This window comes from Colossoma macropomum, unplaced genomic scaffold, assembly GCF_904425465.1.
Source record: "Colossoma macropomum unplaced genomic scaffold, Colossoma_macropomum, whole genome shotgun sequence".
In the NCBI taxonomy this organism is placed as follows: Eukaryota; Metazoa; Chordata; class Actinopteri; order Characiformes; family Serrasalmidae; genus Colossoma; species Colossoma macropomum.
In genome coordinates, this window is record NW_023494799.1 from 37,495,000 (window position 1) to 37,516,187 (window position 21,188).

At 40.2% G+C, this 21,188-nt stretch overlaps 1 protein-coding gene across 1 annotated transcript in view; it reads right to left on the reverse strand.

Moving 5' to 3' along the window:
* LOC118818669 (trichohyalin) overlaps positions 1-16,814 on the reverse strand; it is a 315,469-nt gene extending 298,655 nt beyond the window's left edge. Inside the window, exons 1-4 of the mRNA XM_036585957.1 lie at positions 16,655-16,814; positions 16,372-16,430; positions 13,707-13,794; positions 12,303-12,443 (exon numbers count right to left, since the gene is read on the reverse strand). The gene's annotated coding sequence lies outside the window, so the exon portion shown is untranslated. The remainder of the gene's footprint in view (positions 1-12,302; positions 12,444-13,706; positions 13,795-16,371; positions 16,431-16,654) is intronic.
* Between the last annotated feature and the right edge of the window lie 4,374 nt (positions 16,815-21,188).

Genomic DNA, 21,188 nt, shown 5'->3' on the forward strand with positions numbered 1-21,188 from the left:
TATATATATATATATACACACACACACACACAGTCAAACACCCTGTTTAAATGACACATCCTCTACAGGGAACACACAAACATTTTTCTGCTCATTTTAGTGCCTAATTTCACTTTAACTCTTAGAACCCTGGGGTAATCTGGCATAATGTTTTGGTATTTTGTTCAGTTACACTTACAATTATAAAGTATTTACATGAGCCAGTCACACATGCAACATGTTGTTACGTGAGACCCTGGGCTACTCAGATAGGCCATTATTTGACATGTAAATGCTAACAGAATTTCAACTAAATGCATGCAAAATATTGTATATTTTTGCTTATACTGATCTTGAGTGTCACTTCAGGTACGTTTTTTTAGAAATTGTTTGTCTAGAAGGTCTGTATGCTGAAAATGTCAGAACTTTGATGTTAGTTCATTCTATTGCTTATTATTGAGTAAAAATAAATTATTAGCATAAGGCAGCCATGTTTCTGTCCGTCCTGACGCATTCTGAGTGCTAAAACTCTGATACACAGCAAGAGTTTATTTAAGCTTTATTTTTAATTTCAATTTGAGTTGCATGTTTACTATGAGCTGTTTTTAATACTTTATTGTTTTTTAAACATAATATATCGTCGCTGCTCAAAGAAAAACGAGTATCTCCAAAATAGTTACTTTATAGGAGAGGGCAAAAACACTCTTACCTTTCAATGTAAGTTAATGTAAAGAGATTTTATTCCAAGTGATTTTAGAGCATTTCTATTGGTCCATTCATCATGACATAAAGGACAGGCCGTGTGTTAAAATGATGTAGACAGATAAAAATTGACAAAAATGGAGATACATGGTTTTCTTTGGACAGTGATGATATACGTATTACATATATGTTTTAGTGCCTGTTTGTTTCGAGTGAAAGACTGAAGTGCACTCAGTCTTGTGGATTGGAACACACCCTCCACCCCTGCCCCACTCTCTCAGTGCTGAAACAGTGCAGAAGCACACGGAGAGCAGGTGGCCTTGTGTTTCTCACAGTGTGACTGCATTAGTGCGGTTATAGTGGTGAGTGTCTTTGGACAACTTTGTGAGAGAGGAAAAAGAAAAGCAACCCTAGAGATTTTTGGTATCATAGTGCAGATGATACAGACGGTATAAACATACAAAAAACTTTTTTGTGTGGGGTTCGAAAAGTGCTCTTTTGTAACTATGGATAGAAACTGCCATAAAAACTTTCACATATAAGCATATTTCCATAAACAAGCACAAGGACGCTGCCCAGAAAAAAGGCATAACTTGACAACAAAAAGAAGTAAAACCTTTGACTAACCGGGGCTTCTGAACGGCGCAACCGTCTAAGCGCTGGCTCTATCATCAGGAGATCGCGAGTTTGATCCCCAGTGATGCTACAAGACACCACAATTGGCCTTGCTCTCTCTAGTTGGGTAAGACAGCCCTCACTCATCACAATGCTAGCCAGCATAGGCATCTGTTTGCTGACGTAACAGAATTGGCGGTTAGTGTTTTCCTTCAAGCATGTTCAGCATTAGCGGCAGTTCACATGACTCAGAGGAGGCTTGTGCTTGCCTTCGCTAGCGCTGGTGGTACCCAGTGGGTGGAACTGAACACGACTAGGTAGGGGGAAAGGTCCTGCCCCAGGTGGTGGAGTTTAAGTATCTCAGGGTCTTGCTCACGAGTGATGGGAAGAGGGATCGTGAGATCAGCCGCAGGCTTGGGCAGTAATGCGGTCAATGTACTGGACTGTTGGGGTGAAGAGGGAGTTGAGCCAAAAGGCAAAGCTCTCTGTTTACCAGTCGGTCTACAACCCAATCCTCACCTGTGGTCATGAGTTGTGAGTAACGACGAAAGAATGAGATCACGGATAAAAGTGGCGGAAATTAGCTTTCTTTGCAGGGGGGTGGGCCATGCTCTACTTGATATGGTAAGGAGCTCAGTCATCCGAGAGGAGCTCAGAGTAGAGCCGCTACTCCTCCACCTTGAGAGAGGCCAGTTAAGGTGGTTCGGGCATCTGATCAGGATGCCCCTTGGCCACCTCCTGACTGGGACATGGCCCTGAGGTCATCCTAGGACCCACTGGAGGCAATACGTTTCCAGGTTGGCCAGGGAGCAGCTTGGAGTCCCACTAAATGAGCCTGAGGAAGTTGCGGGGGACAGGGATTCCCTTTCTCGTCTGGGATTCTGTGCTCTACCAACTGTTACCATGACCCTACCTGGATTAAGCAGCTTAAGATGATGATGATGATGATGATGATGATGATCTTTCGTAGTGTCCATTTTTAATGATGATATCATGGATTCGATATCCTAATTAAAAACTGCAAAAAAATAAGCTCATGTTTTGTGCTTCTGTCTTTTTGCAGGTAAATTTACAAATTAGCGTGTAGAAATATTTATTGCATGACATTTTGTTAGCTGAGGTTTTGCTGATTCTGGGGATATATAACACTTTATGGATCTATCAAAAACAAAACAAAACAAAATGAAAGTGCAAAACACTGAGGTAGGCAAAGGCAGAAGTGTCTTCATGTAATTCTCAAAGGGTTAAATGTGCATCATTTTACCACAATTTTATAGCGAATGTTACAACCAGTCCCTAAATCTGTTACGACCACGCCTATGGGGTAAGTTGTAACTTTCACCTGAATTATATACACGGGGACTGCTCGGAAATAAAGTTTACATTTTCATTTGTCACAGAAATTTGCAGGTTGATTGTATAACATTATTAATTCTGCTCATATATTTTCAAGGACTTTTACTAAAAACCAAAATGCGTTAGGTTGTGCTCCACTCTGCTGTGTAGAGCAGCTCAGAGAGGTGAGGAATCACTCAGGGTGCTTACATACCACAGGCAGGTTTCCTGCAACACCCCAGAATCTTTCAATAGTCCTGCCTTCAGTCATGAGTAAACACCACAAAACAAACCTGCAAGGCAAAAGACTGAGTGTAAAACTGATCATGACAAATTAAAAAAGAAAAATTAAAAGTAACAGCTTTAATAAAAGTGTCATAACCCAGGCAACCTTTTTCTCTTTCCTCTATCACCTTCCAGTGCTCCCCTCTCCCCAATACTGACTCACTCTGTTTTCAGGGACCCACCCATTCTAATTCATAAAGGATTGTTTTTTTCTTTCACCTTTCTCACAGCGTCAATTTCAGACGGTATGAAAAAGTAATATTCCAGCAATAAAGCTTGATTTACACCTCACACCAGTCTCTCCTTCTTCCTTTTTTTATTTGATCATTTAGTGAGGATCGTATAACTGTATATCAGACACAAATGAAATCAGGTCCCGTGCACATTAAGGCCGTGTCTAGCTGCAGCTAACATCACCGCGGCCTGCCGCCCGGACTCTCCAGCAAGCCAAGGGCAGAGTCCCGTTCATTTTCAGGCCCATTTCCTCCTATGATTAGGCGATCAATCAATCCCAGCCTTCAATCTCATCAGGCAGACGGGATTATCTCCCCATCTCCCCCTCTCCTACTCTCACTCCCTCTCTCGCTCGCCCGCTCTCTCTCTCTCTCACTCACACACTCGCACAGAGCAGCACATTAACATCAGATCAAATATCACGGAGCTCACGCAGGCTGCAACGCCAAACAGACCACAGACAGACATCTCATCATCTTCCCCCTCTTCTAATACCCCCACAGCTCCCCTGATACACACACACACACACACACACACACACACACACCACACTCATAAATGTGAAGGCTACTCCTAACATCACCAAGACTGACAAAGAGCAAACCCTCAAATTAAATCATTTTCTTATTTTTTTCTTTTACCTTTAGCCAAATGCCAATAGGCAATTCAACAAGCATCTTTCTTACGTAAAATAACAGGCATCTGCTAAGGATGCACTCATATGAAGTTTCTAGGCTGACAACAATAGCTGACAATTATCACTATCTTGTTTCTGACATGGATGTCAACTGTTAATTTCACTCTCTTTGGATTTTAAAACAAGTTTACACTATAATCGATATGCAGCACTGTGCACAATTCACATACCACCCTTCATTTATGTAATTTGCGGTACAAATAGCCATTAGGTTATTAATTTTTCAGCATGGGGGGATATATTTAACAGAAAATTAAACAGAAGCCTCAACATCTAAATGCAATACCATTTTTTCAGTATTTAGTCTCCACTCTTTATCTTTATCACAGCTTTCATTTTTCAAAGAAATCTGCAGAGATATTTTAAGTTCAACCTTAGAAGTTGGTCATTTTCTGCTCCTCACAATCCAAGTGATCACAGACACAGAGAATGTTGTACTGAATTGGTCAGTTCATTGTTCTAACACTGGCAGGCTCTTTCTCTGACCTGTAAATATTCTTTTTTTGTCTATGTCCTTTATTCAGTAGTGGTTTCCAGACAGCTACACATCCTTTCAGACCCATAGCACTGCATTGTCTTGGAAGGATGGGCTGAAACACAGGAAAGTTTTTTGTCAGAACTGAAGTAATAGAGGAGCTTTACTTTCTGAAAAAGTGAGTTTTGGTGGTCTACCAGGTCTTGTCCAGTTGTCAGGAGTCCCATTTTCTCTGTATCTTTTAATCTAATCACTTCAGAAATATCTGAAAATTAAAGTACTTTTACACAATGGCAGTTTTGACTGTTAAATAAACAATACTGCATGAAACAAACTCTACAGATCAATCACTTAATTGTACGCATTCATGCCACAGCTAATCAGACAGGATATGTTAAGCTTTACATTATTTTATACTAATACTAGATAGATGAAAACAGTATTTAGAAGACACGCCTAGCCATCCACAATAGCAGGTGAACATAAAAAAAAGCCCAATGTCTCTAAATGGTATAGTAGTGGTGTTCCTGCCTGAACGGGGCATTGAACCCCAGTCTTCAATATGAGGTAGCGGTGTTAAACACTATCCTCAATTTGAGAAAAAGAAAAAAAGGGAAACGGTCATTAGTAGTGACTACACATGGCTGAGCGCATGCACAACCTAAAAAAAGGACGCTAAACTGGTGGCTAAAGTTATCAGACGTAATTCCAACATCAGTAATAACAATTAATCCTCACTAATCAACAGGAACTATGTTGGCCGATATTAGGGGTGCAACAATTAATCGACTTAGTCGACTACAATCGACAGCCAAATTAGTTGGCAACTTATTTAACAGTCGATTAGTGGGTGATGTCATCACATCACAAGTCTCACTAGGAATGTTTTGACATTGCCACTTACTGGAGGGTTAACAAAAGTGCGATGGCAGCATGAAGAACAAAGAGCGTGGGAGCTTTTCACGCTTAACTCCAGAAAAAAGGTTGTTAGTTGTGCTGTTTGTTGGAGCGTCTGAAGAGGAAACACGTCGGCTCACTGGATGAAGAAGATTCATCTCGGTAAGATAGTTGTGCTAATGTTAAAAGCCGTCCTACTTCATCTTATGAGCTGTAACATCATGTTTCGAAATGCACGTTCTCTGGAATCATTAATGATAATGTTGGAATGAAGAAGCAAGCAACTATTATTCACAGCGACCCTGTTCACTTTCCAAATAACGTTTGGTTTAAACATTGCATCGTTGTCTGAACATCAAGGCCACCGGTGTGTGAACGTAGGAGAACATAGGTGACCATTTGTATTAGCGGGAACGTTCATTAAACGGTGCATTTTTAAATAAGGTATTCATCTTTATTGTGTTAATTGTTAGTTAGCAAATGCATAAAACAACCTCATGCTATTTAAAAGCTGATGGATACAAAAGCGATTCATAATCCGAATAATCGATTATTCGTTTCAATAATCGATAATTATTCGACTAGTCATTTGTTGCAGCCCTAGCCAATATATCACTTAATTTCTAACTTGACCAAGACTGACAGAGACTACACCCTCAAATTAAGTCATCTAATTTTCTTTTATTGCCTAACAGCAATTTTTAACCATCTTCATATGCAAATGAACGGCCACTACAACCTACTGTTCTACTTAAAAGCAGAGGTTGCGACTAGCCTGTTGTGAGTTGTTACTTAAGAAAGGCTTGATGTACATCCGCTAAGTGATCCAGCCTACGTGTTGCCCTGCACTCTATAAGAAATCCCACAACCCAGTCCAGCGCCGCTATATTCCCACATTGCACCAGGGAGACACACTATTTATCAGCGGAGTCTATATAAAGCCTTCTGAATGTCTGAGAGGGTAAGAGAATACAGCCTATAAAACGAGAGACTACTCAGGCCCAGCTACACTGAGGAGGGGCCCATTTCACAATGAGCAGCTCTCACCCTTGTATACACAACGTTAATGGCAAGTAAGCTGCCACTTGTAAACAGCAGAACGCCATTAACTGTGACCGACAGGGTCACGGTGGCATGGCAGGAGAGAGATGCAACAGAGGGGCATGAGAAGGGCATGTCGAGAGTCCAGAGGACATCAGTATGTTTTCAGTGTGCAAACTGGGAGAGGAAGCATTACAGCGATGCGTCAAGTCCTATAGAGATCAACAAGTCTTGAACACAGTCAATTAGGGCTGGGCTGTGCATAAGCTTGGTTTAAAGGATACAGCTGAGTGCTGGAGTTGCAAGTCTGAAGAGGGTGACTTTATTCATGCTATGTGGCGCCGCCCTAGAGTCCAGGAATTTTGAACGGCACTTTATGATTTTACTTGTAAAGTATTAGGTAGTCAAATTCCCTTCTGCCCAAGACTGTTTGTCTTAGGAGATCCCTTGGTGTTAGAAACCAGGGACAAGCATTTAAAGACATGGATTCAAACCAGTTTAATGATTGGTAGGCCATCATTTCAAGAATGGGTATGCTGAGATGGTCAAAGTAGCTGCATATGAAAACTATCATTTAAATTGTTTAGGTGTTTAGAAGTGTACAGATGTAAATAGGACAAATACTTAAAATTTATAAAGAGCTCTTAAAGATGAGTATCGTGGTGTGACCCGCTTTGTTGTTCTTGTCATTTTTATTATTTATTTATTTCTAAGACTTGTGTGTTTGTTTGCTTGCTCAATTAATTAATTAATTTATTTATTTTCATTATTATTATTTTTTAATGATACAGAGCCTTGTACTGCACTGGATTAAGTTAGGTCATGAATGTAGTACCGACACAGTTGGGGTGGGAAGGGGAGGTTAAAGGGTGTCATGTTGCTACAAAATACAAATATATGTGGTTTTGTATTAATCTAGGAGAAAAATCAATAGAAATTGTTAATCATAAAAAAATTAGGACTGGGCTGAATAATCTGAATACTCAGTCATTATGTTGGTAATCTTATCTTATTCATTCAGAAGCTTCGTCTTTTATTAACCTTTTAGAACACAGCAGAGTTTCAGAACACTCTTATGGATTGCTGACAATTCAGAGTTATAGGCTTCTTTAGCAGTTTTGGACTAAACGTTTTATCATTAAAACCAGAGAACTGGAAATTATTTAATAACAAAGGTGATAACAGGATAAAAAGTGGTTGGTTTAGTGTGGGTAACACCTCTACCTTCTACGCTGTAGACTGGGGCTCTAATCCCCACCTGGGTAAGCACCCTACACTATACCAATAAGAGTCCTTGGGCAAGACTCTTAACACTACCTTCGCCTACTGTGTAAAATGATCACTGTAAATGTAAATGAAAAATTACGTCATATGCATGTAATCCTAGCTAAAGGCTAAACACTGCCCCACCTATGTCACATCTTTTCTCTGAGAGACTGAAGCAAGATAAGTGAAAGATGTTGAAACCAACATTTAAACAAAGGAAAACAGCCAAATACAAATTTATGTTTGGCTCTAGTTTAGAAAGTTGAACGACATTCATTGAAGCTGAGCATGTCCTCGGTCACTCGTGTAGCTGCCACGAAGCTGGGAGACGGAGATATAAATAGAAATAGCAGGGTAAGGTGGGGGGTCCAATATTGGCTGGATACTCCAACGTTGGCTAACTGATAACGCACTCACCTTAGTGGCGCTGGCAATGGCACACAGCTTCACTGGCACCAAATTGTTTGGTTTAACAATTCTTCTTTTGGAAAGACTCTTTTCTGGTTTGGCAATGTAGTCTTCCTCACATTAACTGAGATCTTACACATCTCCTCTAGTGGCTCTGGTTTGAGACATGAGCAATAATTCACTCTTTCCACCAACCTAATTTGCTGCAGTGCCCCCCTGAGGCACCTCAGTGCTGCATAGTTAGTTAAAAATATTAAAGACAGAAGCTCAACAAACGTGAAGCAGGCTAAACAATGAGCTTTGCCTGAATTTGTATCTGAGTGTTCATTTTTTTCCCCTAACAGCATAATATTTAGAGGGTCCAAGAAATTAATTAAAGGGTTTCAGACCCCCTAGAACTCCCGGTATTGCACAACTTGGGTTTGCTGATTCTTTTAAATTATGGTACGACTGAAATTCTACACTAATTTAGTAGAAAACATTGAGTCCTCAATCTGGAGATGAGATTTAAGTTGTTTCACTTTTCAGAAAACCACCTAAACTGGCTATGAAAACACATCACTAAACAAAGATTTGCATCTAAAACTTCTTCTGTATCACTGCAGCTATCCAGGTAAGAAAAAAAAGAGTAATCATAAACGTGAAACTGAATGTACAAACTGAAAAACAAATATGTACAAATATATGGACCAATCTAAACCAAACATACACATTTCAGATCATGGTTAATCATGAACTGTGAATACTATTGTTTTTAAAGGTAGTATTTACAACAAGGTACTCAAGTACACGTTGTAAAACGTAATCAAGGTCTGTCACATGCTGTTTGGACCAGCCTTATGTCAATGAAATTTCACTCTTGTCAATGGTCTAATTAGTGTCTACTAGGGGTGTGGGAAAAAATCGATTCTTAGATGCATCGCGATGCAGATGTGGACGATTTTGAATCGATTCATAAATGTCAAAAATCGATTTTCTAAAGAATTAATTTATAACGTAATGTTGACGGAACGCAAAGGGCGGAACTTGGAAGTGGGTAAGTGCGGCGCCCGGACTGTCGGTGGCGGCACATAAAAACACAACTGGATGAGTGAGAAATCCGACCGGCTCCCTCTGCATTAAAACCAGGTTAGGTCAGGAGTCACAACACAAATGATAAGAAGAGCCGTTTTGACCTTTCAACAAAAATCAAACCAGCTTGGGAGCCACAACATTTATGCCCAGTATGTGATAATGTGCTAGTTTAGGCTAAAAATATAAATGAAAACGCAGATCTACTTCGCTCTGCTTTAAGCTTTAACCATAGCCGCTTTTCTTCCATCTCCGCCAGAAAACTTTTCCTCAAAGGTTGAATAGTTTCTTGTAAAATGTCTCTCAGCTTTCCGCTGTTTTACGAGGCTGAAGTCGCTCCTCACTCGCCAGCTTCTTGCTGAACTTTCCCGTTCCACCTTAAATTCGGACAGAGGCGCCGAATGTAAAAGCGGCACCATTTGAGGTGGAACGGGAAAATTAGAGAAGCGACTTCATCTTCGCAGCTTCGCATCTTTTAGTTAGTGTTTGACAGCCTCTCGTTGCAGATTTACGTACCAGGAAACCAACTGCGCTGCTTATAAATGCAAAAGATGTTGGACATAAATGCATTATGGATCATTACAAATACTTTGTTTTAAAACTACCAAGTCCTCAGACAGTAAGAAAATAGAAATCCTGTATAGAAAAAAAAAGACGCATCGATAATCGTTTTATAATCGCATCGCAGCCCTCTGAATCGTAATCGAATTGTGAGGTGCCTATAGATTCCCACCCCTAGTGTCTACTAATGATGAAATGACTGAAACATTACTGTAAGTCAAACTAAGCTGCTTGACCCCCTAAACAACTTAATTCTCCTGTTTGTGTAGCCCAGACAATAAAGCTTTTCTAATACACAACCTGGAAAAGAACTTGGGAAAGCACATGAAGTTACCTTGTTCTCCATCTCCTTGTAAACTGCAGTACACGCAAAAATATGCTTCATGTTATTTTCATATCACACAACTCAACTCAAAGGGTTCTGCGGAATATGACTGAGGCAACACTGCCAAGTGCGCTGTAGATCAAAAAGGATCTTCTAACACTCAGGCAAAAAAGCAGTTACAATCTGAAACTCTGCCTCCAAGCAGCACTCCTTAAAGCAAGGAGAGGACATTTATTATTTCCCGCAGCTATAAGACGCAGCAGATGAGGCCCTTTTCCCACTAAAACTTTTATCAGCTTTCATCAAACCAGGAGTTTAAAGGGGCACATCAGCCCCTATCCTCCAACAGCTAGGCCTGAAACAGAGGCACGGCCTGTCAGCCTACCCTCCACTTTCATCATTCATCAGCGCCGGGGATGAATATGAAAAATAGCACATCTTTAAATGCTGAGGAGGGAAAGAATGAATTAGTAATACATTTACATAGACCGAAAGCACGCACAGGTAAGGAAATTACTCCCCCGTGTCATAACAAATATTCCGCTCCACTCTGGCTGATGAACACTGGCTAAAAGGGAACATCGCCCAGTGATGTACAGATATTCAATAAAGGACCACTTAATGGGCACACTCGGGGGGGAAAAAAAGAAGTAACCCAAAAAGCTTTTTGATGTAAAGACACTAATTCTGTTAACAACATTGATCAAACTGTCATGCTTTCAATATTGTACAATGCCTTTTAGCACCATCCACAGTGCTAATAAAGTTATAAAGTCTCCAAAACACTAGGCTTTCATTCCCCTGTCCTTGTCAGGTCCAATCTCTCTGGACTTAGCAGTGGCAACACTGCAAGGACCACTGACTTGTATCTCCATGCCTCACCGTTATGGGATTAAATATAAACCCTTGGAATTTACCCACCCGTATGCACAGACTGGTGTGTTACACAACACATCAAGGCTAAATTAGGATTTAAGTTAACATATGTACGATATTATAGAAGGTAAAGTAGAATAAAGATACGCTGTCTGAAGAAAACCTCAGATCTCCATTTTTGTTGTTTTTCAGTTTCTGATATATTTTGAAAATGCCTGTTACACTTTACATTGTGTGTGAATTTCATGGAGAATGGACCAAAAGAAACGGCCTCAAATGACTTGGAAAAAAGTCTGGTTCCATTGACTTACATTAAAAGTAAAGCAGGTTTTTTCCTTTTCCTGTAAAGTTACCATTTTGGAGTGGTGGACAGTAACGAAGTAAATGTAATTCGTTACTGTACTTAAGTATTTTCCTGTATCTGTCCTTTACTGAAGTTTTTCCATTTTGGGTGACTTTTTACTTTCACTCCACTACATTTTAAAGTCAAATATCTCACTTTTTACTCCACTACATTATGAGAAATCTGTTCCTTTTGGTTTATGTTTGCATAAAAATTTAACATGTCCAAAACAAAAGAAGCACAAAGCAAGAACACCAATCAGGGCACAGCGCGCACTTTGTTTTGAGCTTGATTTGACCTGTTGGACATACCGACCCAGTGCAAGCATACAGTTCAACATCAGTGCAGCAGCATAAAAGCTTGGAATGCCTATGGCAACATAAACAATGGAAGAAACTCCTGACTCTAACCTAACTTTGTGTAAATAGACCACAATATAGAAATATGCACACATATGCAGTTGTGACTGACGTGTTTCTTTATTCCTGAATTTAGACAAACGCTATTTCATTTTATAGTAATTTTGTTTTCGCTAATTTATGTTTATGAACAGAGACCTACAGATGCAGTTTAGTAAAGGAAAACTCATTTGTGAACCGGTGTTATTTTATAGCCACTCAGTTCTACCTAATGGAAATTGTTTGCCTTCAGTGTTTTGTGCTTTTGATCATTTTAATAGTCATCAGTGTCAGACCAATAAATGACATTCTATTAAAATATTGGTTTATCAAGAGTGACACTGGAGTATTCTCACCTAAAATGAGTTGATAAAGCAACAGTTTTGTTACAAAAATGATAATAGGACATCAGAGCCATAATTAATCTTTTAGTACTTTCACTTTTGATACTTAAGTACATTTGAAGGCAAATACCTTTGTACTTTTACTCAAGTGGAGGTCTAAAGGGAGGAACTTCTACTTTTACTGGAGTAATATTTTACCTTGGGTATCTCTACTTTAACTCAAGTACATGGTTTGTGTACTTTGTTCACCACTGCCATTTTGGAGATACAAGGTTTTGTTCCGACAGCAGTGATATGCTTTTTTTTATACTACACGATATGGAGCATCAAACAGTGAAAGCTAATCACATCATATCATGTTTTATGTTACATGTTGATGATCAGTTGATTAGCACCACAAAGAAATATCTAAAAATTATTAAACAAATATGCTATCTTCTTATAACTTACTTGCCAAGTGCCCACTGAGCTAGTCCCTGACAGATGGACGCATGGTACACATGCTCATGGTAGAGACTTCCAAAGGTTCAGGCATCTCTGCAGACCACATCTGACTTGAATACTCATCACTTCCATACTGAGACTGGTTACCTGCACATAAAATATAAATAGAACAGAGATCAAAACAAGCTTCCATATACATCGATCAGGCATAACATTATGACCACCTCCTTGTTTCTACGCTCATTGTCCATTTTATCAGCTCCACTTACTATATAGGTGCACTTTGTGGTTCTACAGTTACAGACTGTAGTCCATCTGTTTCTCTGCATACTTTGTTAGCCCCCTTTTACCCTGTTCTTCAGAGGTCAGGACCCCCATGGACCCTCACAGAGCAGGTACTGTTTGGGTGGTGAATCATTCTCAGCACTGCAGTAACACTGACGTGGTGGTGGTGTGTTAGTATGTGTTGTGCTGGTCTGAGTGGATCAGACACAGCAGTGCTGCTGGAGTTTTTAAACACCTCAGTGTCACTGCTGGACTGAGAATAGTCCACCAACCAAAAATATCCAGACAACAGCGTCCTGTGGGCAGCGTCCTGTGACCACTGATGAAGGACTAGAGGATGACCAACACAAACTGTGCAGCAGCAGATGAGCTATCGTCTCTGACTTTACATCTACAGGGTGGACTGACAAGGTAGGAGTGTCTAATAGAGTGGACAGTGAGTGGACACAGTGTTTAAAAACTCCAGCAGCACTTCTGTGTCTGATCCACTCGCCTCAGCACAACACACACTAACATACCAAAGTGCACCTATATAGTAAGTGGAGCTGATAAAATGGACAATGAGCATAGAAACAAGGAGGTGGTCATAATGTTATGCCTGATCGGTGTGTAGCAGAAAATGTAGTGGTTTTATTACATAGCAATACTATTATATCACACAGTAGTGCTATTGGTGTCACACAACAATAATAATATATTTTTAAAGGAAAAAACATCCATAAATTTACATAAAAGTTCACGAAAAGATTTTATTCCAAGCGATTTTGGAACTTTTATATTCTTCCATATGTCATGCACCATTTCACATCAAAGCAATTTTTTATTTTTTTGGAAAACTTGTGCAAAACCATGATACTATGACACATCTGGAAAATGACAAGATATTGAATTTTGTCAACACCACCCAGCACTACTTCATATACTCAAGATCTCAAACATATGCTCTGATAAAGTTAGCAAAACAGAACAATAGCCTTAGCTGACAGCCAGCGTCGCTCCGATCTGCACCAGTCCTTTTCACTGCCCACGCGATAAATGGTTTTAATAACACATCACATTCCCCAAGTGTATTAGGCTCTTGTTTTTCACATGTCATCATTTCTAATTACGTGCTGCAAAACTTACGAAGGGCTCCGCCGCTTCAGATCACAATGGCTGGCTGTGTTCTCAGCAACAGCAGTAATTAATCAGAGAACCAGGCGATGCTTTCATGCTGAAGAAGAGAACATAAAAGCAATTTTACTCAAAGCCATCTTAGAAGCTTCTGTTATCAAACACAGTAAAACCTGCACATTGTTAATGAAATGAAGAGTGGATGTGTCTTCCAGATTGCAGATGTAAAAAAACTTGTATTGTAGGCCATGTAAGTGGATCCACTTCAAACATACAGGATTACCGAGGTGTAGGATATTTGTTCACAGTATTTAACTGGTTTGATAAGCAAGAGAATAAAAGAAACAGTATGAATAAAGGACGTAAGCCTACATCACACGATTAAAGCAGAACAAGCTTTACAACATCCACTTTGGATCAAATATATCTACTTCAGATCGGTGTAGCACTTTTTAGGGACCAGCAGGATGGCACTCTTCAAAAGGGAGAGAAAGGATCTACTAAAGGTAAGATATAATCCAGTATACATGATCTGAAAGTGTCTAATGTGACAAGTGGATTAGGCCACGCTCATCCTGCACCGTACAGACAGGTAACATTTTACTGATACCTCCATTTGACACCTGTTCTTCTCTGATCCACGACACAGAGTTTAACCAAATTTGAGGTTTCTAAAGCAACAGGCAGGCAGACAAAGGCCCAGTCCCGTTTCACCCCTCGCCCCTACCACATAGCCCTTAGCCCTCCGTTTTGCGCGTTCACGTCTAGGGTTAGGGTGTCCCGATTCTTGTTGAGATAGAGGGGGAGGGCGAAGTGTTGGGGCTACATGGCCCTCCAAACGAAGTGTTATGAGAATAAAAGAGAAACCGGCAAGACGGCTGAACAAGAGACCAAAGAGACCCACAAATGTGAGAATTTTCTCTGTTAAAAAATTACGATCCATCATATTATCTTAGTTTAATGTTGTTTCAATGTATTATGGTCGTTTTCTTCATAACAAGCATACAAAATCGCTAAAAGCATGCTAATGTCTCGGTAGCTAGCAAGCCAACTTTCCCGTTCCACCTTAAATAGTCCAGCAGTTCTGACACCTGAAGCTCCAGAATGTAACTGCTGCACCATTTAAGGTGGAACGGGATAATTCGAACAAGAAGCTGGAGAATATCTGACCTCAGCTTCATATCACCAAAGAATTAGCGGTGAGCGATAATAAATAATGGTCCTATCCTCCCTCTTTGAAGGCGTATGATGCCCTAAATGTAACTACATTGAGGTTGCTGAACTTTACCCTCCTCTGCTATCACTGGTAGTAATTCTTTACATCTAGTTAGTAGCATGTATTTAAAGGGGAATTCAAAGTTTTTCAAAATTTCTGCATAATTTAACGTAAACAAAGTCATACAGCGTGGTTTGATCTGAAATGATTCACTGTAGAGAAGCTTTCTGAATCAGAATTTTTCACATCAGGATGATGGGAAACAGACAAAACGTTTAATGTTAAGTAAAAGGAGCACTGTTCCCACATACTTCGGGCTACAGTCACAACCTTGATGTCATTTGAAAGGTAACACACAAGTTCTTTCCCCAATCATCACAATATTTGAATTACAGACACAGATTAAACAGAGACTAGAATGTAGAATGAGTTTATTTCCGCCTGACTCATAGATCTCTCAATTGATCTCTAACTCCTGCCATGTTATCAAGACCACATGTTTTGAATTATGATGTCTCTGTGGATAGTGGCAAGGCTTTAAATGTAAGGATTCTCAGATTGGCCAGTGTTTGCTCATTCGGTGCTTATGCTGCAAATGATGGTATAAAATTAACTTTTAAAAGCCACTCATGGCAGAGAATTGCAGAGAGGATGTTGTCAGACAGGGGTGTCCAATCTTATCCACAGAGGGCCGGTGCGGCTGCAGGCTGTCAACAAAGCAGGAGGTCACCTGATGAAATGTTTGAAGTCTAAAACCGACGGATTAAACAAGTAGAATCAGGTGTGACTCAGCGGATAAGCCTGGACACCCCTGTCGTAAGGTAAAACAGTCCTTAAAAGAACCTAACATTACATATAAAAACTCAGAAGACATTTTACTATTGTTTTGGATGGTAAACAAAATGGCTATGTTTGCATTGTAGATATTGTGACCCCTGGTTCCTGTCACCACCACTGTAAAAAAATGAGTTGATTTCACACCAAACCACTCTGACTGACTTTGCTCACATCTCAACAATTGAATTATGCAGTAATTTTGAAAACTCTGAATTGCTCTTTAAGCGCAACTTTGGGTTTGCATTTCAGAGCATTTTTAAATAACATTTTCTCGTGTATGTGTGAGGAAAGGAATGTACTTTTCAAATTCCTAATCCCTTTACTGTGCTTCATTCTGTTTCACCGGCATGAACTGCTTTTCTGTTGCTTACATCTCTCGGACTGAAGCTTCAGCTTTAGATTAGCAGCGCTAGAATAGAGAAGAACAGGTCCAAACAAAGCTCAGCATCTATGCTGAGAGATGTTGGGCGTTTTTTAGAAGTTCCACTGCAATTCACCTGGAGTTTTGGGCCTTTTTTACTCCTAGCCAAGTTATTTTTACTTCTACTTGCGTCATTATTTCACTGAAGTAGTGAGACTTTTAATTAGTAACTTAGCTTAGTAGTTCTAGACTACTCCACCCACCTGTTCTCCTCACCCACCGTTAGGCTGTGCAACGGACGGTATCGTCTCTCGTTTGTTTTCTGTAAGACAGAACGGAATTAGGCTATGAGCCTTGAGAATGACTGTATCTGTAACCTCAGGGTAAAGGGCTGTACATATATTAACCACAGTAACTTTTCAGAGTGACTCTATATCGATGAAGGGAGCTAGCCTGCTGGCTAAAAACACAACCAATCAAAACCAGCTGGCTAGCAGTGACTAAGTGGTCATGGCTTAGTAAGCGCTAACTTAGCTACTTGGCTACCTGTTTGCACTGAACAGCAGCACTGCATCATTTCACCCGCGTCCAGGACTCAACTGCTGCCTCGCCTCTTGCAGAGCTGTTTGTCCTTCATGCTGTGGAGTTCCACAGCGCTCCCATTCATTACTTGGTTCAGTTTACAAGCTCTGTCCAAACCGCAATCTGCGCTTTATCGTTTGGTCAACAGTTCTAACTACCCGCCCCGCTGTCTCCCTCTCCCGCCTCGCCCGCCCTCCCACCGCGGTTTGATACTGACGTACAGCATACTCAGCCAATCGCAGTGTAAAAACGCTCGCCGCTCTGCAGCACGGACCAATCACAGGTCGCGGTTGTGTCGGGGTGGGCGTTGCCTTGGGGGCAGAGTGAGAGGCGCTGATTTCCATGGGAACCGAGCAAACAGATGAAAATGGCGTTCGCATAGCATCTCGCGAGCGGTTGTCTTGGCAACCTGAAGGCGCTGTTGAAAGCCGCACTGGTTTGTTTACATGAGCTCAGTTAAATGCGGTTATACTCAAAAGCAAACGTTGGCATAAAGCAGCTTTATGGAAAACAGTGTCCAGGAACTTTATGGCCAAAATTAAAACGTATCCATCGTTAAATCTGTGCTGAAAACATGCTTGTTTGCTTCTTACAGCGATGCTGCATAGACCACTGTAGTCGTGTCGTCATTTTGTAGTCATGCTCTTATGCCCATATTAGGAATTCCGGGTCTGAGCTCCATTTCTCTATGGCCAGAATGAATAGGGTTTTCGAAAAATCACCTCTATCGCCCCCTGTGTTAAATAAAAGTGTTCAGAACCCGGTACGTTTTGTTCTGTGTACATTTTTCTCTCCAATCACACTGGATCCTCCGAATTAAGAGGTCGTTAAAGAGTTGAAATGTGAATACTGCTACATGTGAGCTAAAGCTACTGCGCACTGAGTTCACGTCATTAGACTGGCAGCCTCCTTAACCAGGCTTTGTCAGAGTACATTTCCATTTACAGACTGAGGGCAGATGAAAAGGAGTCAGAACAAAATCAGCAGGTTTCCCTGCAGTTCTCCGTTCTTCATCTGATTCTCACTGAAACAAGATAGATATTTCCTTTTAGCTCGATTTGAAAAAGATCTACAAACGTATCTGCACTCAGGTTGATCCAGTACAGACTCAGCTTAATATCACTGCTCACCCCCTGATAAACTGATTTAGGCTCTCAGAATATCCTAATTATTATTTTAGTACTGGTAACATTTTTCTGAGGACATTTTCTCAGGACATTCGCCAGCTTTTTGTTCGACTTTTCCCGTTCCTTAAATTCCGCAGCAGTTCAGAATGTGACTGCTGCACCATTTAAGGTGGAATGGGAAAATTTGAACAAGCAACCGGCTAAAAAGAAGCTGAGTTCAGCTTCATGGAGGGCTGAAAGGCCTGATATGAGGAGGTTTCTCTATTTCCACTTAACTGAGTAACATTAACTTGTTTTTGCTGTTTCACAGAACCGACAGGTCAGTATTTTGTCTCGTTTGCTAATGTTTGTGATAGCTAGTCACAGCTGCTGCACCATTTAAGGTGGAACGGGAATATTTAAACTAGAAACTGCGAAAAAAGAAGCTAATTCAACCCCATAGTTTTAACACGGGTAGTATTTTTGATAAGGAGTTTTAGTCTATCAAAATATCCTACTTAAACATTTTATTTACAGGTATACCCGAAATTATGCGCTACATCACAACATTTCGATAAGGTAGCACAGCTCGTCAGAGCAGCGCCACAGCCTGCCTTAGTTTAGTGTAGCTTAGTGACATCAAATTGATGTGCAGTAGCTTTAGCTTGCATGTAGCATTATTAGTATTATAGCTCTTTAGCGACCTCGTAATTCAGAGGTTCCGGTGTTATTCGAGAGGAGAATGTTCACAGGACAAAACGTATCGGGTTCTGGACACTTTTATTTAACACAGGGGGCGATAGAGGCGATTTTTCAGAAACCCTATTCATTCTGGCCATAGAGAAATGGAGCTTAGACCCGGAGTTCCTAATATGGGCATACAGGGACTACAGAATTACACACGACCACAGTGGTCTATGGCCAGAATGAATAGGGTTTTCAAAAAATCACCTCTATCGCCCCCTGTGTTAAATAAAAGTGTTCAGAACCCGGTATATTTGGTCCTGTGAACATTTTTCTCTCGAATATCATTGGATCCTCTGAATTACGATGTCGTTAAAGAGTTGAAATATGAATATTGCTACATATGAAGCTAAAGAACCAAGCTCCTCTATTTCAGTACCAAGCGGCAATATATCAGTGTTTTATTGATTTAGTTGTAGAGAAGTTTGTGACTGAGATCTACTGAGAAATATCTGACACGCAGCTGGTAAGCTTGACATCATCAGTACAGCTATAAAAATTAATATTATGTTTCCATATAGTCATACTTTTTCACTTTTTTTGGCTTCATGCTTCCGCTTTAATGGAGTAAGGTTTCAGCAAAGTCCTTTCACTGATGCATAATTTCTCAGTACTTTTCCCACCTCTGCTTTTCTACTCATTAAATAGGCCCTAATAGCAGCAATGTGGCCCACATAGCTCCTAAGGGAGACTTGCTTTTAAAAGAGCTTATTTTGACCCCTCAAATTGCCCTCATATGCTAATTAAATTGATCAAGCTTTTTTTAATTGTGCTCCGGTCAGAGACTCCAGGCCATTTCAGAGATTTTATAGTAGGCTGATAAACATGCTGGTGTCTAATGAAACTTCTCTTGACTGTATAGTGATAGCAGAATGCAATGCTTTTGCACATTTAGTTAAACTCCTCTGCTGAGCCTAACTGTTAAACCCTTTATAAGCTCAATCAAGCACAGCAAAGAACATTGAGGGCCAGTGCATGAAAAGAAAGGTCCTAACTCAACATCCTGAGAATTCTGAACCCAGGCTTAGAGTAATGTGTATTCCAATTTTTAGTTTGCTCCAAGCCAGAGTGCTCCGAGTGAGCGCTGAGAAGCAGAATGCAGGCCATGAATGCCATATGCCTGCTATATTATCGGATTATGGACTAGAAAGAAAAGATTTGCTTCTAGCGCCAGTTTATTAGGAAGATATTTGTTTCCTGGCCTAAATCTTCTATCAGTTTGGCTGATGAATAAAACATTCAGAGCCTGATTATTATCAGATTAGAATTCTTATAATGCGCTATGAAGAGCTCTGAGTCTGACTGGTGCAATAGAAGCTGGGCAAAATATTAAAATCTGCTTCTCCCCAAATCCACAGCTTTTTTTCTACACGACTAAAGAGCAAGTAAAGATGTCAGTGCGTGAAAGCGGTGGGCAATAGGAGGATATGGTGTCATTATTGTGATTAATTAACACAATGTGGTTTTTAGACCAGTTATAGTGAGTCTGTGAACAACCAATGTACAGTAACTGCATAAACTGCATGCCAACTATATGTAAATAGCAGGTCAGCCTATTATGCCATTATTATTGTTATTATTACATTTTATTGTAGTATTTTTTACCATTTGTTTGATTTATTTTTTATATTTATTCCGTAAATATTGAATTGACTCACAAAACCCAGAAAAACTAAATATCGCACTACATATTGTGTATTGTGTGTGTCTTCAAATACTGTAACATTATTTTTTTTTTACTTTATGCAACCCTTATAGTCAGTCTGAAATCAAAATGGGCCTTGTCTACCTTTTCAGTTCATGTCCCTGGTCATATTAAGCACAGTTCATCATAACAGATCATTTAAAATACCACAGTCTTTGAAGTGCTTTTGCCCACGTTTAAAGCATCTTTTGAGTTTTGATTAAATCATTGTGCACCAGCAGATGACGAAAATAATATTGAAGGGGAATTCCACCTAATTAATAAAAATCTGCGAAATTCAACTGTTGAGATGTAAACAGATTCATTCAGAGTGGTTTGAAGAGAGATGGTATGTTGTAGAGAAATGTACAGACTCTCAGTGGTGGAGTCACTGTGACTGCAACACATATAAAGCCATTTTGTTATATCATTACATTACTGTCCAAAATGACCAGTGAACCTACACACATCTTCTGACCTTTTGTATGTAATGTTCATACCGCTAAAATTGTGTGAAAAAAGTTTTAGTTGGAAATTATTTTGCTGTATGTCCTGCATAAACCTCTCTGCCATGAATGGATTTTAAAAATGATCTTTTAGGCCAAAATCTTATCTCAAAAACTATCATAAAATAACATCAAAAACATCATGCAGCATATTTTGTGTAATAACCTTTAAATAGAATAGAATTCAGAACCATCAGCCAACTGTGTTTGCACACACAGGAATTAGACCACCACATTTAACCCATCCGTGCAGTGAAACACCCACATACACGCACACTAGTGAACACACTAGGGGGCAGTGAGCACACTTGCCCAGAGTGGTTGGCAGCCCTATCCACGGCGCCCGGGGAGCAGTTGGGGGTCACGTACTGTCGGCTGAGGGAATCGAATTGGTGACCTTCCAGTCACAAGGCTGGTCCCCTCGAACCAGCCCACGACTGCCCCAAAGGCTTTGGAGT